This window comes from Prionailurus bengalensis, chromosome X (assembly GCF_016509475.1).
Source record: "Prionailurus bengalensis isolate Pbe53 chromosome X, Fcat_Pben_1.1_paternal_pri, whole genome shotgun sequence".
In the NCBI taxonomy this organism is placed as follows: domain Eukaryota; kingdom Metazoa; phylum Chordata; class Mammalia; order Carnivora; family Felidae; genus Prionailurus; species Prionailurus bengalensis.
The window spans coordinates 6535193-6553438 of record NC_057361.1 but is presented as its reverse complement, the minus strand read 5'-3'; the positions used below and the strand labels follow the sequence as shown (position 1 = coordinate 6553438).

The window sequence follows — 18246 nt, the reverse complement described above, 5'->3', positions numbered from 1 at the left end:
CCCATGACCAGGCCAGGCTGCTCGGGGGCGATCTAGGGGAGCCCCCAGTCCAGCGCGCAGCAGTCTGGGTCCCCCCCCATTCCCAACGACCCCAGGCCAGGCTGCGCAGGGGCGTTCTGGGGGTGGGGGCAGCCCACCGCTGCGCACAGCATTGTGTGTGTGTGTGTGGGGGGGCGCAGCCTCCCGCGGGGTTCCCCCTCCCCTGCGGGGGTTTAAGGCCGGGCCTGGGCAGTCGCCAGCGGCTCTCGGGCGAAAACAGCCCCCTCCTGACGTGCAGCAGAAACTGAGCCCCCCCCCCCCTCCCCTCCCGGCCCACTGCCGGCTGAACCCGGGCGAACTCTTTGGGCCTGGCTTTCCCTTCCGTAGACGCTGCGCCTCCACCGCTCAGAACTCCCCCCTCCTCCAGGAGCTCCCCCTCTACCTCCTGTCCCACACGTGCACCCGCCCCCAGGCCCTCCTGCCAGCCCCCCACCCCCAACCTGGCGCATCCTCCGGGGGCCCCTTTCCTGTTTCTCAGCTTGCTTGGGACCGCAGTCCACCCCCCCCTCGCCCCGGGACTTAGGATTCCACCCCCTCTTCCCCCCACCCCCCCAAACGGTGAGCCGTTTGGGGAGCACCGCACACTGTGAAAGCCCGGCAGGCAGGCGTGGGGGAGGCAGTGGGGGCGGGGTGCTGCGAGTGCGCTGCTCTTCGAAGGTCATCGGTAACTCCTTCGGCTCTGCTGGGCGCCTGCGTTGACCTCTTAACAAAGAACAGGTTCGGCTGCCGGCCCCCTCACCCCACCGGGAGGCCGAGGGGGCCACGTGACCTTTCTAAACCCGTCCGCCCACCGAGAGGCGATGAGGGAGGGGGTTGTGGGGGCGGGGAGGGGAGGAGAGGGAGGAGGAGGAAGCCTGTGCTTGCTTGGGGAAAGCAGAGAGGACTAGGGGAGGGCAGAGGGGGACTGAGGGGCAGGGAAGGGGCGCAGAAACCGAAGGAGGTGGGGGCACAGAGGTGGTGGAGGGAGGGGGATAGAAAGTGGAGGAGGGGGATGGGAAGAGGGGTATGGGTAGAGGGGTTTGGGAGGTGGAGGAGGAGGATGGGGAGAGGAGGGGGATGGGAAGAGGAAGTGGAGGAAGAGGAGGGGGATGGAGGGTGGAGGGGGGATGAGAGGCAGGGGAGGGGGATGGGAGGTGGAGGAGGGGGATGGGAAGAGGAAGAGGGGGGGATGAGAGGCAGGGGAGGAGGGATGGGGAGAGGAGGGGGATGGGAAGAGGAAGTGGAGGAAGAGGAGGGGGATGGAGGGTGGAGGGGGGATGAGAGGCAGGGGAGGGGGATGGGAGGTGGAGGAGGGGGATGGGAAGAGGAAGGGGGGGATGAGAGGCAGGGGAGGAGGAATGGGGAGAGGAGGGGGATGGGAAGAGGAAGTGGAGGAAGAGGAGGGGGATGGAAGGTGGAGGGGGGATGAGAGGCAGGGGAGGGGGGATGGGGAGAGGAGGGGGATGGGAAGAGGAGGGGGATGGGAAGAGGAAGAGGAGGGGGATGGAAGGTGGAGGGGGGATGAGAGGCAGGGGAGGGGGGAGGGGGAGAGGAGGGGGATGGGAAGAGGAAGAGGAGGGGATGGAAGGTGGAGGGGGATGGAAGGTGGAGGGGGGGATGAGAGGCAGGGGAGGGGGGATGGGGAGAGGAGGGGGATGGGAAGAGGAAGAGGAGGGGATGGAAGGTGGAGGGGGATGGAAGGTGGAGGGGGGGATGAGAGGCAGGGGAGGGGGGATGGGGAGAGGAGGGGGATGGGAAGAGGAAGAGGAGGGGATGGAAGGTGGAGGGGGATGGAAGGTGGAGGGGGGATGAGAGGCAGGGGAGGGGGGATGGGGTGAGGAGGGGGATGGGAGGTAGAGGAGGGGGATGGAAAGTGGAGGAGGAGGATGGGAAGAGGAGGGGGATGAGAGGCAGGAGAGGGGGATGGGAGGAGGGGGATGGGAGGTGCAGGGGGGGATGAGAGGCAGGGGAGGGGATGGGGAGAGGAGGATGATGGGAGGTAGAGAAGGGGGATGGGAGGAGGGGGATGGGAGGTAGAGGAGGGGGATGGGAAGGGGAAGTGGAGGAAGAGGAGGGGGATGAGAGGCAGGGGAGGGGGATGGGGAGAGGAGGGTGATGGGAGGTAGAGAAGGGGGATGGGAGGCAGGAGAGGGGGATGGGAGGCAGGAGAGGGGGATGGGAGGAGAGGGATGGGAGGAGGGGGAGGGGAGGAGGGGAGGAGGGGGATGGGAGGAGGGGAGGAGGGGGATGAGAGGAGGAGGGGGATGGGAAGGGGAAGTGGAGGAAGAAGAGGGGGATGGGAGGAGGGGGAGGGACAGGGTGGAAAGAGGAGAAGGAGGTGTATGGAAAGTGGAGGAAGAAGGGGAGGAGGCCAGAGACAAGGTTTGGGGCTCTGCCCAACCCCATTCCAGAGACTCATTAAGATGCAATTGCCAATTTTTTTTTTTAAACCAGACTGTATAAATTTACAGTTTCCTTTTCAGCTGAAGCAGACAATGTTAAAACACATTAGATTTTCTGTTTCAGAATGCAAATTAAACATAGCGAGCTCTTGGAAGGCTTAATTAGGGCTTAAGAAAATATGAGATTTAAAACATGGATGCTTGAGTAAGGCCGATTCCAGCCTGGTAGAAATATGGTCTGTTTTTTTTTTTTTTCTTTTTTGTTAACTTTAAAACAGAATTGCTTAATAATAAAACGGCCCCTGCCTTCCTCCAGCATAACAGGAAGTGCTGCTTAAAAAAACACTTTAAAAAAAAAAAAACAAAAAAACAAGCACTTGTCCAGGGAAGTCGGTGGGTTTGAGGGGAGACTGGGCGTCCCCAGGGGCTGAGCTGCCTGCCGGGTCATCACAGTCCCTGAAACTCGCTCACCCTCCAGCCTAAGCAGTTGGAATCCAGGGGTCCCCAAGCCCTACCCCTCCTCTCATCTACAAGTGATTTTCCTAAATACCTTCCTGTAAACTAGGTTCCCTGTGTGTTCTGTTCCTTCCCTTCGGCCCCAAAGCCAAAACAACAGAAACAACCAACCCAAAAAGCACTCCCCCCAACACAAAAAACAAACAGAAAACCCACCCAAACTCTGCCTCAGCTGTTCTTGATGATATTATGTGAGGTTCGGGGGCCATTTTCTGCTCTTTTCTCTCCCTGGAGAGATATTTAAGGCCTTTAAATGCCATTCTCTGCACACAGAACTTAAAAATGGTCTGGCACAGGGGGAAAATTGGCAAATGTATAGTTCACAATCTGTCACCGTCGCGTGAAGCCAGATTTGCTAAGCGCTCCATTGGCTTCTCCAAGCCAGGTTGTGCCGCGTCTCAGAAGGGTCAGGGGACTTGTGAGTGGAGGAAGAAGGGTCTGCGGGCTTGGGCGCCCTGTGTGGGGCTGCTGGACAGGGGTGGTCCCGCACGCCTCCAATTCAGTCTGAAGGCCCAGAAGTCTCGTGCATTTTAACGGCCGGAGCTTTCAAAATTGGGAAGAAAAAAAAAAAAAACAAAAAAAAAAACGCATCCTGAGAGCCTGAGGGTTTCTGTAGGGTGTCTGAATTTTGATAGTGGTAGATTGCGTTTGTACTGGTCCGCTAGGGCTGTTGTGTTGAAGTAACAGAGTGTGGGGGCGTAAACAATAGGAATTTATTCCCTCACAGTTCTCAAGACTGGAAGTCTGCGGTGGGGCTTTCCGGAAGCTTTGGCTTCTCCAGTGGCGGCTCTCCTCGGTTTGAGGATGGGCGACTGCTCCCTGTGTCCTCACATGGCCTTCCCTTTGTCCCTGCCTGTGTCTTCATGTCCTCTTTATACAAGGACACCAGCCAGATTAGAACCCACCCTAATCACCCCATTTTAATTTAATCACCTCCTTGAGGACTGATTCCAAATGTGGTCCAATTCTAAGGTAGTGGGACTTAGGATTTCAACAAAGAATTTTGGGGGGACACAAGTCAGTCCCTAACAGGGTTGGGGAGGAGCCTTCAGAGGCTTGCTACAGGAGAGGCCGTGAGCGGGGAGGGAGCTCACATCCCTCCTCAGCCTGGGGTGCCCTGCGCGTCTGGTCCACAGAGAGAAGGGAGATGCGGAAGGGAGAGCCCTTGTGGCCCAGGTGCCAGGGCAGACCTGGGCCATGAGCCCTGAATGACGGCTGCAGTTTTAATTCTCTCTTCTGGGAGATGAGAGATTTTTAAAAAAAGAGATTACTTCTGTATTCCATGTTCACCACACCCTGAAGGGCATGTGCAAAGGCTGCCAGAGCCAAGTTTTTCCTGAGTAGTCTCTTTTTGGCAGGAGTTGTGTCTTATGAGTGTTTGTGTCCCCAGAGTTTACTGTAGTGCTTGGCACCTAGGAGGGAACCAAGGTATGTTTGTGGAATAACCATGTGGGTTTTCAAGATGTTAATTTGATCTTCGGGGGATCGGGTGTGACAGAAACCACAAAGCCTTTTGTTGTGAAATGGTAACGGGTAATTATTAAAAGGAGAGTTCTCTCTTTCTTAGCTGCTCTAACTGGGGAGACGATGTAGATGTTCTGATATGGTGCATTTCTTCAAGCTGTTCTCAGAAAGGAGATGTCCAGGGGCGCCTGGCTGGTTTGCTCGGTGGAGTGTGCGACTCTTGATCTTGGGGTTGTGAGTTTGAGCCCGACGATGGGTGTAGAGATTAGTTAAGAATAAAATCTTCAAGGAGGAGGACGAGGAGGGGGAGGAGGAAGGGAAGGAGGAGGAGGGGGAGGAGGAGGGGGAGGAGGAGGGGGAGGAGGAAGGGAAGGAGGAGGAGGGGGAGGAGGAGGGGGAGGAGGAGGGGGAGGAGGAAGGGAAGGAGGAGGAGGGGGAGGAGGAGGGGGAGGAGGAGGGGGAGGAGGAGGGGGAGGAGGAGGGGGAGGAGGAAGGGGAGGAGGAGGGGGAGGAGGAAGGGGAGGAGGAGGGGAGGAGGAAGGGGAGGAGGAGGAGGGGGAGGAAGAGGAGGGGAGGAGGGGGAGGAGGAGGAAGAGTGGGAGGAGAAGGAGAAGGAGAAAGGAGAGGTCCAGAGGCTAAAGTCTATTAGAGCTGTGGTTTCAACAGCCTTATTACCTTTGATTCCAGTGTGGGATGGCTGGAAAGAGTTGATCTCAGGATACTTTCAGATTTCCCCGGGTCTGCCTTCACGTCCAGCGTTGCAGCATCTGCAGAAGCATAGGGGATTTGGTGAATGACAGATGTAATTAGGAGATATTCTTGGTTGTGATTATCTTGGAGAGATCCTAGAGTACTGACTGGCATGGCCAGTTATGGGCAGAGTTTGTCCTTTCCCTCTGGGGCAAATCCATCTTGTCCCGGACCCTCCGAGGGCATTCGTGATCTTCCTCCTTTACTTACGTTAAAGAGCTCACTGAGTTCCATTTGTCCCCAGAGGTTCCAGGACAGAATTTGCAGGTCACTGGGCAAAGGCTGAGGAAGTTGGGTCAATTTGGCACCCTTCACTGTGCTGCCAAGCACAATGTCACATTCTCTTCTACGGAACCATGCTGGCAGCAATCCATTACCAGTAAGTCGATAGAAATTATATAATTCTGTGTATAAGCTGTGGCCCAGATGTCCAGTGGGTAATTAACAAGAGGCCAGAGTTGGGGAAAATGGCATCATTCGCTCATTCTTCCAGTCTTTTTGTTTCTTTCTAAATTCTTCGGTCTTTTTTGTTTGTCTTTGCTCTTTATTTGGTAAGTGGCTTGTTTGAAGTATAGGAGTAGGAAATGACAGGAAATTACTGCTTGATGATGGCACCAGAGAAAGGTGGAAATACCTGTAGTGGACGTTGGAGGGTTTTGTCTGACTCCAAGTCCATTACCTGTCTTCCGGTTAAAACAAGTAAAGTTTCTTTAGGGAACATTTGGCTGTCACTCTCAGACCCCGACAGAGCTCTGGGGGTAAATTTGGGGATCAGGTCTGGCCAAACAGCATGTTACATCCCTTGGCTACAGTGACTGCTTAGGGAGGAGTCTGTTACTGATGATTATCCGGAAAGAGCCGGAGATGGGCTTTTGGTACAATTACTGACAAAGGGGTTTGTTTCTTTCTTTGGTTATTTGTTGGCTTGCTTGCTTGCTCAGCTGGTAACATGTAAACCTAGTTATGATAAAATTCATCTTCTTTATCAGTGCTTGAGACTGAAGACAACAGTGAGCACTGAGAAACATGGAGCCAAGGAACAGAGAGAGACGCTGTTAGGTAGCATTGGAGTGCCTAGATCTAGCCACACCTGAAGGCCACACACGGAATATTCAATTATATGAACCAATGTGTTCCTTTTTTGTTTGTTTGTTTTTCTTAGCCAAATCTGATTTGGGCTGCTAATGCTTGTCCCTAAAAAGTATTTCCTGGGTTATTAGAATGATACTCCCTATTTTGTAGACAATTCAAATGGTAATTAAAGTTTATTAGTGTCACAGAGAGTTTACCTCTTTTCCTTTCATTTTTTATTATGACATATGACCTCTGGACATAAGGGAACATTCAAAATCTATACATTTTAATGAGTTATACAAAAAAAGGACAACTAGTAATCACCTGAGTTGAGAAGGAGAATGTTGTCAGCTGCTCAGGAAACCCCCATGGTTACCAACCTGAAGTTTTATCACTTTTCAGACTTTGGGGATCATCATGTCCTTGCTTTTCTCTGTAGTTTTACCCCGTGTATGCACCCCCAAACTGAATGAACTTTGTATTAATGGAACTGTGCTGCATGTATCTTGGGGGCATCCTACATTTGTCTGCTGACATGATGTGGGTGATGTTCCTCTCTGCTGTAGCTATTGCCCACCCATCTTCAAGGCTATCGGAGCATTCACCATATGACTGTACCACAATGGATTTATCCATTAGGGAGTATTTTTGGTACCCGATGTTTATAGTAGAGAATTTATTGAAGTTGATCGGTCCAACAGAGCTCATATTGGAAACAAACTGAAATGCTAGGTACCGCTCTTTGTGGAAGCCTGATCTTGAATCAGCCCAGCCATCTGCCGTCCTTGGTCCACATCCAGACTGCTGATGGCTGCTGAAGAAAAATTGCACAGCCGAGTGAATTCACGTTACTCCAGATCATGATCTTCAGCCCCAGCTGCGCCCTCATGAGAGCCAGCGATTCCGCGAGTCTGCCTTCAGCTGCCCCCCGCCCACCCCCTCCAGACCCAGCCTCTTCAGGCTGGCGTGGTTTTCTCCCTGCTTTTCTCTACACACTTACAGTAGATGACCTTGACTAATGGAGGTCATCAGGTGTAACACTGTTCGTTTCTTAACTTGGCAACGATGAATCTCCTCTGCATCCATACCTACCTCCCCGGCCATCTCTGGGGCCCAGCTTCTTTTCCGGTAACAGCTGCACCTGTGCCCTCCCCCATCCTAGGAGCTCCTGTCCTTGGCTCCGTGAGCTCCCTCCGGCCCACACCTACTTCTGACAATGTCTGTGAAAGGCCTTTGCCTTTATAACTTGCCTTCATTGGCCAGCGTCACGACTGGGTCTTTGAAGTTCTCACCTGGACTATTGCCACAGTCTTCCTAACTTGCACGTGCATCTTTTAGGTCCAGCCATCTTTCTCTATAGAAGCTGGAGTGCTATTTCTGCAATGCACACCTGATTATATGAATCTGTATTGATTTCCTTGGGCTGCCGCCGCAAATGACCATAAACTCGGGGTAAGGGGATGAAGGGGGGTTATAACTGCAGAAGTTTATTCTCCCATTGTTCCGGAGGCCATGAGCCTAAGATCACGGTGTCTGCAGGAGGGGTTCCTGTGGGACCTGGTGGGGAGAATCCATGCCATGAGCTCTCTCAGCTTCTGGTAGCTACTAACAATCCTTGACTTGTAGACTCTGTTTTGTAGAGAATTCAAGTGATAATTGAATGTTATTACTGTCACCACTCCAATTTCTGCCCTGGTCTTTGAATGGCCTTTTTGGTCTCTGTGTCTCATGTCCCCCTGTCATTTCTGTTATAAGGACACACGTCCTTGGATTTAGGGCCCACCCCAAATCTGTGATGTCCTCATGTCAATATCCTAACTTTATTAACATCTACAAAAACCCCTTCTTTGGTTAGGTTCTGAGGTACCAAGAGTTAGCACTTGTTACCTATGCATACATTTATATGTTTTTAAATTAAAAAAAGTTTTTTTGAAGTTTATTTATTTATTCGGAGAGAGACAGAGACAGTGCAAGTGAGGGAGGGGCAGAGAGAGGCAGTGCAGAGCTGGACGCAGGACTTGAACGCATGAACCGTGAGATCGTGGCCCGAGCTGAAGTTGCACACTTAACCGTCTGAGGGACCCAGGTGCCCCTTGGCCCCGTGTATTTGAGGCTGCCGTACAACCCACTACATGCCCCCTTGGTACAGATCTGCCGGTGTCACCCCTTTTCCCTTCCAGTCTCCTCCCTTTAGCTTGGAACACCTTCCCCAGCCCCTACAGCCATGTGCCTCCTCTCCCCTGCCCCATGCTCCTCCCTGTGAAAGGATCTTGCTCACCAGTGCTCCCCTTTGTTTTCATTAAGTCTCAGCCCAGACATGCCCCCCCTTCCTCTGGACTACCCCATCTTCCTCCAGGTCCACAAAGGGCCCTGTGTGGACATCAAGAGGCCTCGCAACTAATGAATCACAAAACCATGAAAAACATCCCCAGAGCCAACCAAGGCAGGAAACGTGTGAAATTTTGTAAGGAATGCTTAATCATAGGGGAAAAAAGCACCAAAACACACCTACTCATAAGTTAGCTGTTAGTAGGAAAAGATTTGTAAAATCCTCATTAAAGAATTAGATTGCTTATGAAAATAACAACGCCAATTTCCCAGCATACAGAAATTGCTGAAGAGTGTCCACATAGGAGAAATGTGTGTGGCTATGGAATTTGAGGAGGTAACTGGTTATTATGGTAATATTGAGGTGGAATTCTGTTTGTCTCCACCTTAGTCCACAATAACTGGATCGTGATGTGAATAGTCTAGATAATCCCATGTTTTAACAGCATATTGAAATCATAATCCTGTTCGGGGGCACCTGGGTAAGTCAGTCGGTTAAGCATCTGACTCTCAGTTTTGGCTCAGGTCATGATCTCATGGTTTCATGGGTTTGAGTCCTGCATCAGGCTCTGTGCTGGCAGTGCGGAGCCTGCTTGGGATTCTCTCTCTCCCTCTCTCTTCGCCCCTCCCCTACTCACACTGTCTCTGTCTCTCTCAAAATAAATAAGTAAACTTAAAAAAATTTTTTTTAATGTTTATTTTTTGAGAGAGACAGAGTGCGAGCAGGGGAGGGGCAGAGAGAGAGGGAGACACAGAATCCAAAGCAGGCTCCAGGTTCTGAGCTGTCAGCACAGAGCCCCACACGAGGCTCGAACTCATGAACCAGGAGATCATGACCTGAGCCAAAGTCGGATGTTCGACCGACACCCACCCAGGCGCCCCTTAACTTTTTTTAAGTATACACTTCCATGGTATTAAGTACATTCACGAGTGATTTTATTTCATCTTACTGAGGAATTCTAGAATGAATATAGCATAACTTAAAACTGTCTTGAAAGTGGAGATAGCAGGCAGGGTCCTTTTTTTTTTAACCTACCAGAGAAAGAAATCTTCACGCCCGCTAACACATCTGAGAGTCTGACAGACTATCTTGCCCATGTTTTCCCAGCACAGAGAGACAAGGACACCTGTTTATAAACTCAGTGACGTGGCTGGCTGCAGTTGGTCATTCCTGCAGTGCGTTTTTTGCTTTCTGGTTTGTGGGATGAGAGAATCTCCAGATGCGGTGGGCAAGCTGTCCGGAAAACAAGACTGCAAGAATAGTACTGACCCAATGGACAGCCTGATGACTGTCCGCAGAATCCTGGAGACTTTACAAGTCCTCCTAATGCCGTTCCTTGTAACTGACACTGTGAGAAAATATAGCTGAAATAACAAGAAAAACACAGAGAAGTTTGCAGACTCGGGTGTCTCCGGTGGGGGTGGAATTATTTCACCCTTCTCCTGGATTTTAATACCCATTTGACCACCTAAATGTGTCCACAGTTAAAAAAATAGTTTTGTTCGACCTAAAAGATAACTCTCATCCTGCACAGAAACCTCTTTTGAGTGATCATTAAATAATGGATTGATGGGAGAGTGCTTCGAATCTTGAGCTCTGCAAGTAAATTAATTTGAAAGAGAATGACATAAAGGTTGTCTGTTCTTTCTGTGGAAAGTTTCTCCCAGATGATTTTTCAAGATGAGTAAAAGGAAAGGTGCATAATTGTAGCTGTCACCGGATCATTTTCTCCTTCATTTTTCGGGGTCCATTCTTCCTTGTTCAAACTGTGTTGACAGCTTTGATCACGCTGCAGTCGCCAAGTGGTTCGCTCATCTGCCGAGTCCCCTGACTGCCATACCCAACCGTTCGCTCACCCGACAACACTCTGTTGCACACGATCTGATTTTCATCCCCGGCTTTGAACTCTGTCAGAGTTGCCTGTGGAAGAGGACACATTGAGAAGGCTCCATGGTGGAGGATATTGAGTTGTATCACCAATCTTTTGAGGATAGGGAAGACAGACAACACACAGGACTTGGTCTTGACAACTTGGAATTTTGTGTGGATTCCCAGACAGCTCTCAGGTGCTAACATTACTCTGGTCATCTCCATGCATTCCGTAGTTCTGCATGTCAAGGCTTCCAGAAGTGCTGGCCTGCTTCCTTAGAAGCAAAAAGGAGACAGTGATTTTTTAAAATATTTTTTTTCCATAGGAATAAAAAAAGGTTACTTGGAGTCCACTCTTATCGCGACTCCTCATGGTGCAGACTACTTTTTTTTTTTTAAAGTTTATTTATTTATTAATTTTGAGAGAGAGAGAGAGTGAGAGAGCATGAGCCGGGAAGCAGGCTCCGTGCTGACAGTTGAGAGCCTGAAGTGGGGCTCAAACTCACGAGCTGTGACATCATGACCTGAGCTGAATTCAGACACTCAACCGACTAAGCCACCCAGGTGCCCCCAGACTCTCTCTTTTCTATGCGAGGTATTCCTAGTGTCTTGGTAGGACAACATGCTTTTTTTTCTTTTTAAAGGAAAACTGTCTGAAGAGGAAGACGGCATCTATATTCAAGTTTGTACACTCATGAGTTGATGGTGGCATTGTGGACTCGAACTAAGGGACGCAGCCTGCGCCTTCTGTGTGACACCTGGTGGAGCCTGGGCTGGATGAATTTGGCACTAATTGATCTCCAAGGCCAGGGAGTGCATGCACACCAGCAATTTTCAAAATCAATTAAATGCTGACTTGAGGAACCCAAGCAGACCAGAGGCCCTAGGAAAACATCCCCTGCATTCACTGCCTCCCTCTTGAACTTTAACTGAGCAGGAAGATTCAGCGGATGAGGCATACGTGGCCAGATAAAATCAGGACACCCAGTACCTGAATTTCAGGTACACAACGAATGGTGTTTCATGTCTCAAATATTACTTGGGATATACTTAGAATGAGCACAAAGTCCATTATCTCACATTTCACTTGCATGAAGTTGGAGCCTTCGTTGAAAAATTCATTCTTTTTCTTCCTTTTCTCCTTTCACTTACTTAGCAAGCCCTTTTGAGCCACAGGGACCAGTGTGGTGGCCGCTAATCTTAAGTGGCTATCAAGCTCTCAAACCGTGGCTAGTCTGAATTGTTATGTGAGGTACACTTTTCAGACTTTGTATGCAGAAAAAAAAAAGGACAATTTGTTAGTAATAACTTAAGTATCGATCATGTGCTGAAATGACACTATTTTGGTTATATTGGGCTAAATATATTAAAATTAATTTTACTTATTTCTTTTTAATTTTTAATATGAATACTATATAATTTGGAATTATGTATGTGGCCTCCATTATATTTCTGTTAAGACAGTACCTCTTTAAAATTAAAAAAAAAATTTTTTTTAATGTTTATTTATTTTTGAGACAGAGAGACAGAGCATGAATGGGGGAGGGTCAGAGAGAGGGAGACAAAGAATCTGAAGCAGGCTCCAGGCTCCAAGCTGTCAGCACAGAGCCTGACATGGGGCTCGAACTCACAGACTGTGAGATCATGACCTGAGGCGAAGTGGGATGCTTAACCGACTGAGCCACCTAGGCGCCCCTTTAAAAATTTTTTTTTAAAAAAAAAACGCCTGGGTGGCGCAGTCGGTTAAGCGTCCGACTTCAGCCAGGTCACGATCTCGTGGTCTGCGAGTTCGAGCCCCACGTCAGGCTCTGGGCTGATGGCTCAGAGCCTGGAGCCTGTTTCCGATTCTGTGTCTCCCTCTCTCTCTGCCCCTCCCCCGTTCATGCTCTGTCTCTCTCTGTCCCAAAAATAAATAAACGTTGAAAAAAAAAATTAAAAAATTTTTTTAATGTTCATTTATTTCTGAGACAGAGACAGAGCATGAGTGGGGGAGGGGCAGAGAGAGAGGGAGACACAGAATCAGAAGCAGGCTCCAAGCTCTGAGCTGTCAGCACAAAGCCCGACATGAGGCTCGAACCCACAAACTGCGAGTTCATGACCTGAGCCGAAGTGGGACGCTTAACCAATTGAGCCACCCAGGTGCCCCAAGACAGTACCTCTTTAGAGCAGGGGTTGGCAAATGTTTTGTGTAAAGGGCCAAATTGTAATTACTTTAGGCTTTGTGGGGGATTAAGTCTCTGTGGAATGTTTTCAACTTGGTCCTTGTACCATAGGCCATTTGGAAACAAATGGGTGTGGCCAAGTGCCAATAAAACTTTATTGATAAAAACAGGCAGCACTTCATTTGGCCCATAAGTGTGGTTTGCTGATTTTGAGAGGTGTAGGATTTTTATTTTTCAATTAAATATCTACGTGTCTCTTAGCCTCATTGATTTGGACAGAGCAAGAACATATTCGTAAGTGGACAATTTACCTTTCTCAAGATGGTTCAACTACTAACTAGGAAGGTATTGACAGGATATTGATTTTTTTTTTTTTTTTTGTAAAAAGAGGAGAAGAAAAAGCATGAATAGGGCCACTGGTGCATGACTCTTTACCTGCCACAAAGCCCCATGGATACGTGCAGGGGGACGTGTAGGTGGGCTGTCCATCCATCCTTCAGAGGCAAAGAGAACCCAGGATATACATTTTGTCCTGAGTGCTTTAGAAATGTAAGGGTAGGCTTCATGCACAATCCGTTTGAAAACTAGCAACACCGTCTAACAGATGTTAAAGAGATGCATGAAGCAACAGTAACGGGGGCTTTGATGCTGAGAAAGTGAAAGGAATTTTTACAAAGAGCTGTTGGAGTAGTAAATCCCTTTTCTCACCCAATTAAAACGTTTTATCTACTGAGAGCAGGGAGTGACATAATTTAGAAGAATTGATTTCCATGTGATTGGAAACTGTCCTGAAATGTGAAAGCTGTTCAGGATCACATACAAAAAGAAAAAAAAAATAGCAGTGGCAGGTGCAGTTATGTTTCTGAGAGGTGGGCTGGGGAATGAGACCCATCAGCCACGATCTATAAATAAACGAAGTGCTTGTATGTTTCTTTTACTGATGAGGGAGGTTTAGAAGCGCTTCTGGAATAAAAAGATCACAAATGAAAGCATAATCCCAGGAAATTTCTAAATTAAACTTTGATTTATTACCTGTTTCATGCTTTTCTCTTCAGTGTTGAGGGAAACTGGAAACAATTTATGTCCCTTCAGTTTCGCGGTCCGAGAATTGTGCCTGAGTGTCAATGTTTAAGTTGAATTTCAATTTCCATTGTTACTTTTCCCTTTTGGCCCTGGCACATGTAAAGGTAATTGTGCTGTAACTAAAGTAATTGCTTAAGTAGCTGAGAACTCCTGTGGCATTAGATTAGGGCCGGTGATGGGGTGCACTTTTCAAACGTAAAAGTTTACAGCCTTTGGGATTGCAATGAATGGCTTGTTCACATGACTTCCACGTCTTGCTTTTCATTAACTTGTCCAAAGTCTAGATGTTCTACCTGAAGAAAAGTAAGTAAAATTTAGTGTACACTACTGTGCAATGGGAACTTTGTTCAGGACTTTACATATATCGTTTTACTTCACCATCAGAATTGCCCTTTGAATTGTACTAGAATACAAAACCTATGGTAATAGAAAACATACAAAACACTTGGTAATGTAAATTAATACATAAATAATAATATAAACAGCTATCCCATGTTATTCTCCAACGAATCCCTCTGCCATTAAAACTGCTTCCCAAGCGATATACATCGAGGCACAAATGATCAGTCTGATAATCTCCAAAACATTTGTTGCCTTTTAGAAATCGCTGGTGGCCTCTTCTACGCAATATGGCTACCATGGGCAAAATGATGGCAGGATTTGATAGAAACGATTGCGTGAAGCTATTCCAGGGGTGCTATGCTCTTAACCTTGGGGTCAGCTCCCTCCCAAGCCCCGATTCGTATGTTCATGCAATCTAACTACCAACATGGTGGATTTGGAAGTGGGGCCTTTGGGGCGGTGACCAGGTCATGAGGGTAGAGTCTTCAGAACGGGATTAGTGCCCTTATACAAGAGACCCCAGAGAGCTCCATACCCCTTCTGCCACGTGAGGACACAGCGAGAAGGTGCCCTCTGTGAACCAGGAAGTGGCATCTGCGCAGACAGAATTGTTACCATTTAATTTGGCAAAGATTGACATCTCAGGCAATGTTGGCGTCAAATGGCATCACTACTCTGGGTGTATCTGCCCTGGACCGCACGGAAGTTTTATTTTGATAAAACGTGGTAGTAGTTTACCTATTTGAGTCAAAACTGACTTAAAGCTGAACAGTTACGACAGCAGAAGCACCCTGATCAAGTCCAGGAGGTTTTACATCAGCAAAGAAGACAGTGCCCCAACTCTTACTGGTGTGGTGTGGAAGGAAAGGCATTTTTTGAAAAGTCGGAGCAGTACAGAAATTTCATTTAAAATTTGATACAAATCCTTCCTGGGGTGTTGCCTCTGTGCGGGTGCATTGCTGCATTGTACGCCTTGTGTGTAACCGTGTGTTTGCGCGCCTTGCCCTGAGGTAGGCGGGGTGTGTCGTTGTGTGTTCGCGCACCTTGCCCCTGGGTCGGCGGGGTGTGTAACCGTGTGTTCGTGCACCTTGCCCTGAGGTAGGCAATGTGTGTAACCATGTGTTCGCGCACTTGCCTTGTCATAGGCGGCGTGTGTAACCGTGTGCTCGCGCACTTTGACCCGAGGTAGGCGGGGTGTGTAACCATGTGTTTGCACACTTTGCCTCGTTGTAGGCGGTGTGTGTAACCGTGTGTTCGCGCACCCTGCCCCGAGGTAGGCAATGTGTGTAACTGTGTGTGCACTGCTCCAGTGTGGATAGTGTGCATGCCCTTTTGTGTGTGTACGAGTATGCATATGCGCTTTGCCTCATTGTAGGGTACTTGAGCTCATGAGAAGCTGCTTGGGTTTGTATGACGATGGTCTCAATCTACTTTCTAAAAGTGATTTCACCCTTGTTGGTATTCCGTTCATGCACAAGATCACTGAAGGTGTTTGCCATCAACTCATATTGAAAAATGTTCTTCCTTTACTGTTACTTGAGGGGCTATTTCTTGATTTTTGCACACCCGTGACGCAACACGAACGCGTTCCTCCCCTCTGCCCTCATATGCACACTTCCCAAGCTGAGCCTGAATCTAATGAAATGATTTAAGTTAGCTTCCACGAGGCAAAAATCTTAGGTCTATACTCATGCTTAGAAGTGGAGTAAAAACAGGTCTGGGAAAAATTACTAAGAGTTGCTTGTGTGGTTCCCATTACATTCTCCCTGACTGCTGAGATGGAGGGGGGAGGCTGTCTGGGGTGGAGGGAACCACGGAGTGGATAATGTATTACAGAAATGTGGCCTTGTTTGTGCTTGATTATGATGATAGCGGTGTAATTTAGTGCATAGTGTGAGCTCTGCTAGAAATGTTAAAGCTTCTGATCAAGCCAAGCTTTTCCCTTAGCTTGCTTGTTAATCAGCCTCAAAAAGCACTAGAACCTTTTGCTAAGTTAGTAAAATATCAAGAAGAATAATTACAGCGTGTAAAAATAGCAAGAGAATAGAACAGGAGTTAAAATGTGTTTTGCAAGCCAGGGCATGTAATCTTCCTTTTCCTTCCAAACATTCCTCATGGTGTCTTTTCCTGGGTTCTCACTATACTAGTGAGGATGGGCTATGTCATGACACAGTGATGAACAAAGACCAGTGACTTTAAAACTTCGTTTATTTCTTGCTCTTGCTACATGTCACTGCATATTGGCCTGGGGCCCGTGCTCATTGTAGTCACTTGGGGACTGACGTTGATAGAATGAGGAGATGGGGGGAAATGACCACCACATTGTAAAATATCCCCTTGAAACATCATATTTCCCACCCTCATTGGTGACAACATGGTAACATATGAGTTCAGTTGAGGGAGGATGTTTAATCCTTCTTCAGGGAGGGTCCTTGAATATTGGTGACCAAAACTATCAGCTACCACACTAGTTATCAGGATCTAATACAGTAAAGTGTTTAAATATATGACTTAATCATGCCAATGGCACACCTCGTAAGTCTGGCTTAGTAGTAAATATGTTGTGCTAAGAAGCCAAAAATAATGTGCCCCAAGCCATAAAGTCACCCTGGAGTCTTTGCTCATTTTCTCCGTGTGAGTGATCAAAAACTAGCAATGCTTTGAAAATATCTGAATGTCTAGGGGCACCTGGGTGGTTCAGTCGGTTAAGCATCTGAGTTTGGCTCAGGTCATGATCTCATGGTTCGTGAGTTTGAGCCCTGCATCAGGATCCTCACTGATAGTGTGGAGACTCCTTGGGATGTTCTCTTTCTCCTTCTCTCTCTGCCCCTCCACTGCACACGCTCGATCTCTCTCTCTCTCTCTCTGTGTCTCTCTCTCTCTCTGTCTCTCTCTCTCAAAAAAAAAAACCTTAAAAAATGTCTTAAAAACCAATATCTTAATGTCTAGGTCCTAAATGTTTCACACTTGATTTCTTGTAAGACTTTTCTTTGAAAGGCAAATTAATTAAAAAATTTTTTTAAATGTTTATTTATTTTTGAGAGAGACAGAGACAGAATACAAGTGGGTTACGGGTAGAGAGAGAGGGAGACACAGAATCCGAAGCAGACTCCAGGCTCTGAGCTGTCAGCACAGAGCCCAACGCGGGGCTGGAACTCACGAGCTATGAGATCATGACCTGAGCCGAAGTCGGACGCTCAACTGACTGAGCCACTCAGACGCCCCGGCAAATTAATTTTTAATACAGAAGTAATATAATTTTATTGGTAAGAATTTAGTAAAAAGAGAAAAGTATAAATGAAAGAGAACACAATTTACTTATCATTCCACTACCCTGAGATTGAGAATTTCAGTTCAAAGGATACACACACACACACACACACACACACGCACAATAGATGCCATTGAATTAAAAAAAAAAGACATCCCATTTTAAAAGAATTTGTATTCCTTTGATAATGAAAAGGTTGAGCATTTTCTCAACAGATGTTTAGAATCATGTGCATCTATTCTCCTTTGTTTTGTTTCTTTCTGTGTAGAGCTATTTTGAGTGCAAGTGACAGAAACCCAATCTAAGTGGCCTTGGTGACAAAGAGCATTGGCTCACGTAAGTGAGGACGGAGGTGCAGCTGGTTACTGGAGTGACTGGAAACAGTGATTCCAAGGCCACCAATTCTCACAGGGGTGCCCGTCCATCACCTCCCTTTTGAAACTGGCTTTATTCTCTGCCCCCGGAGCTGCTGCTTCTGACGAGCAGTGGATATGGTGGCCAGCATGTCCCAGGCATAGGTCTTCAGCTGTGCTGACAGGGAGGGATTCCATCAGACCCCAGGGACCCAGCTTGGACCCAGAGTGCACTTGTAGGACCAATCAATGGTGGCTGCCTTTGTTTGAGCCCAATAGTTGGAATGGAGAGTGGGAGATTCTAGAAGAGGGGCATTTGTTCCAGGAGAAGAAAGATCGGCCTGCCCTTCACCATTGCATCCTTATAAAAACATTTTCTACTTAAAGTAGATTAAGTCCTACATTAATACATACTAGCTGCTGGATTTTCAAAGAATGTGTAGAAAGGACAGGTTCCCCTCATATGTCACCTGCAAATTCTGCTCACACATACCCACTACTGATTGGAAGATAAACTTCTCAACTATTTTCTGTGCATTTATAGATAAGTATGTGTACAAACCCTCTAGAAACGACTGGGTGTTAGGGGGGAGAGGTGATGGATTATGGATTT

The 18246-nt window shown here is 48.0% G+C and overlaps 1 protein-coding gene across 1 annotated transcript in view; it reads left to right on the top strand.

Moving 5' to 3' along the window:
- Nucleotides 1-18246, top strand: part of LOC122477724 — a 129339-nt gene that overhangs the window by 78316 nt on the left and 32777 nt on the right. The gene's annotated exons all lie outside the window — the stretch shown is intronic.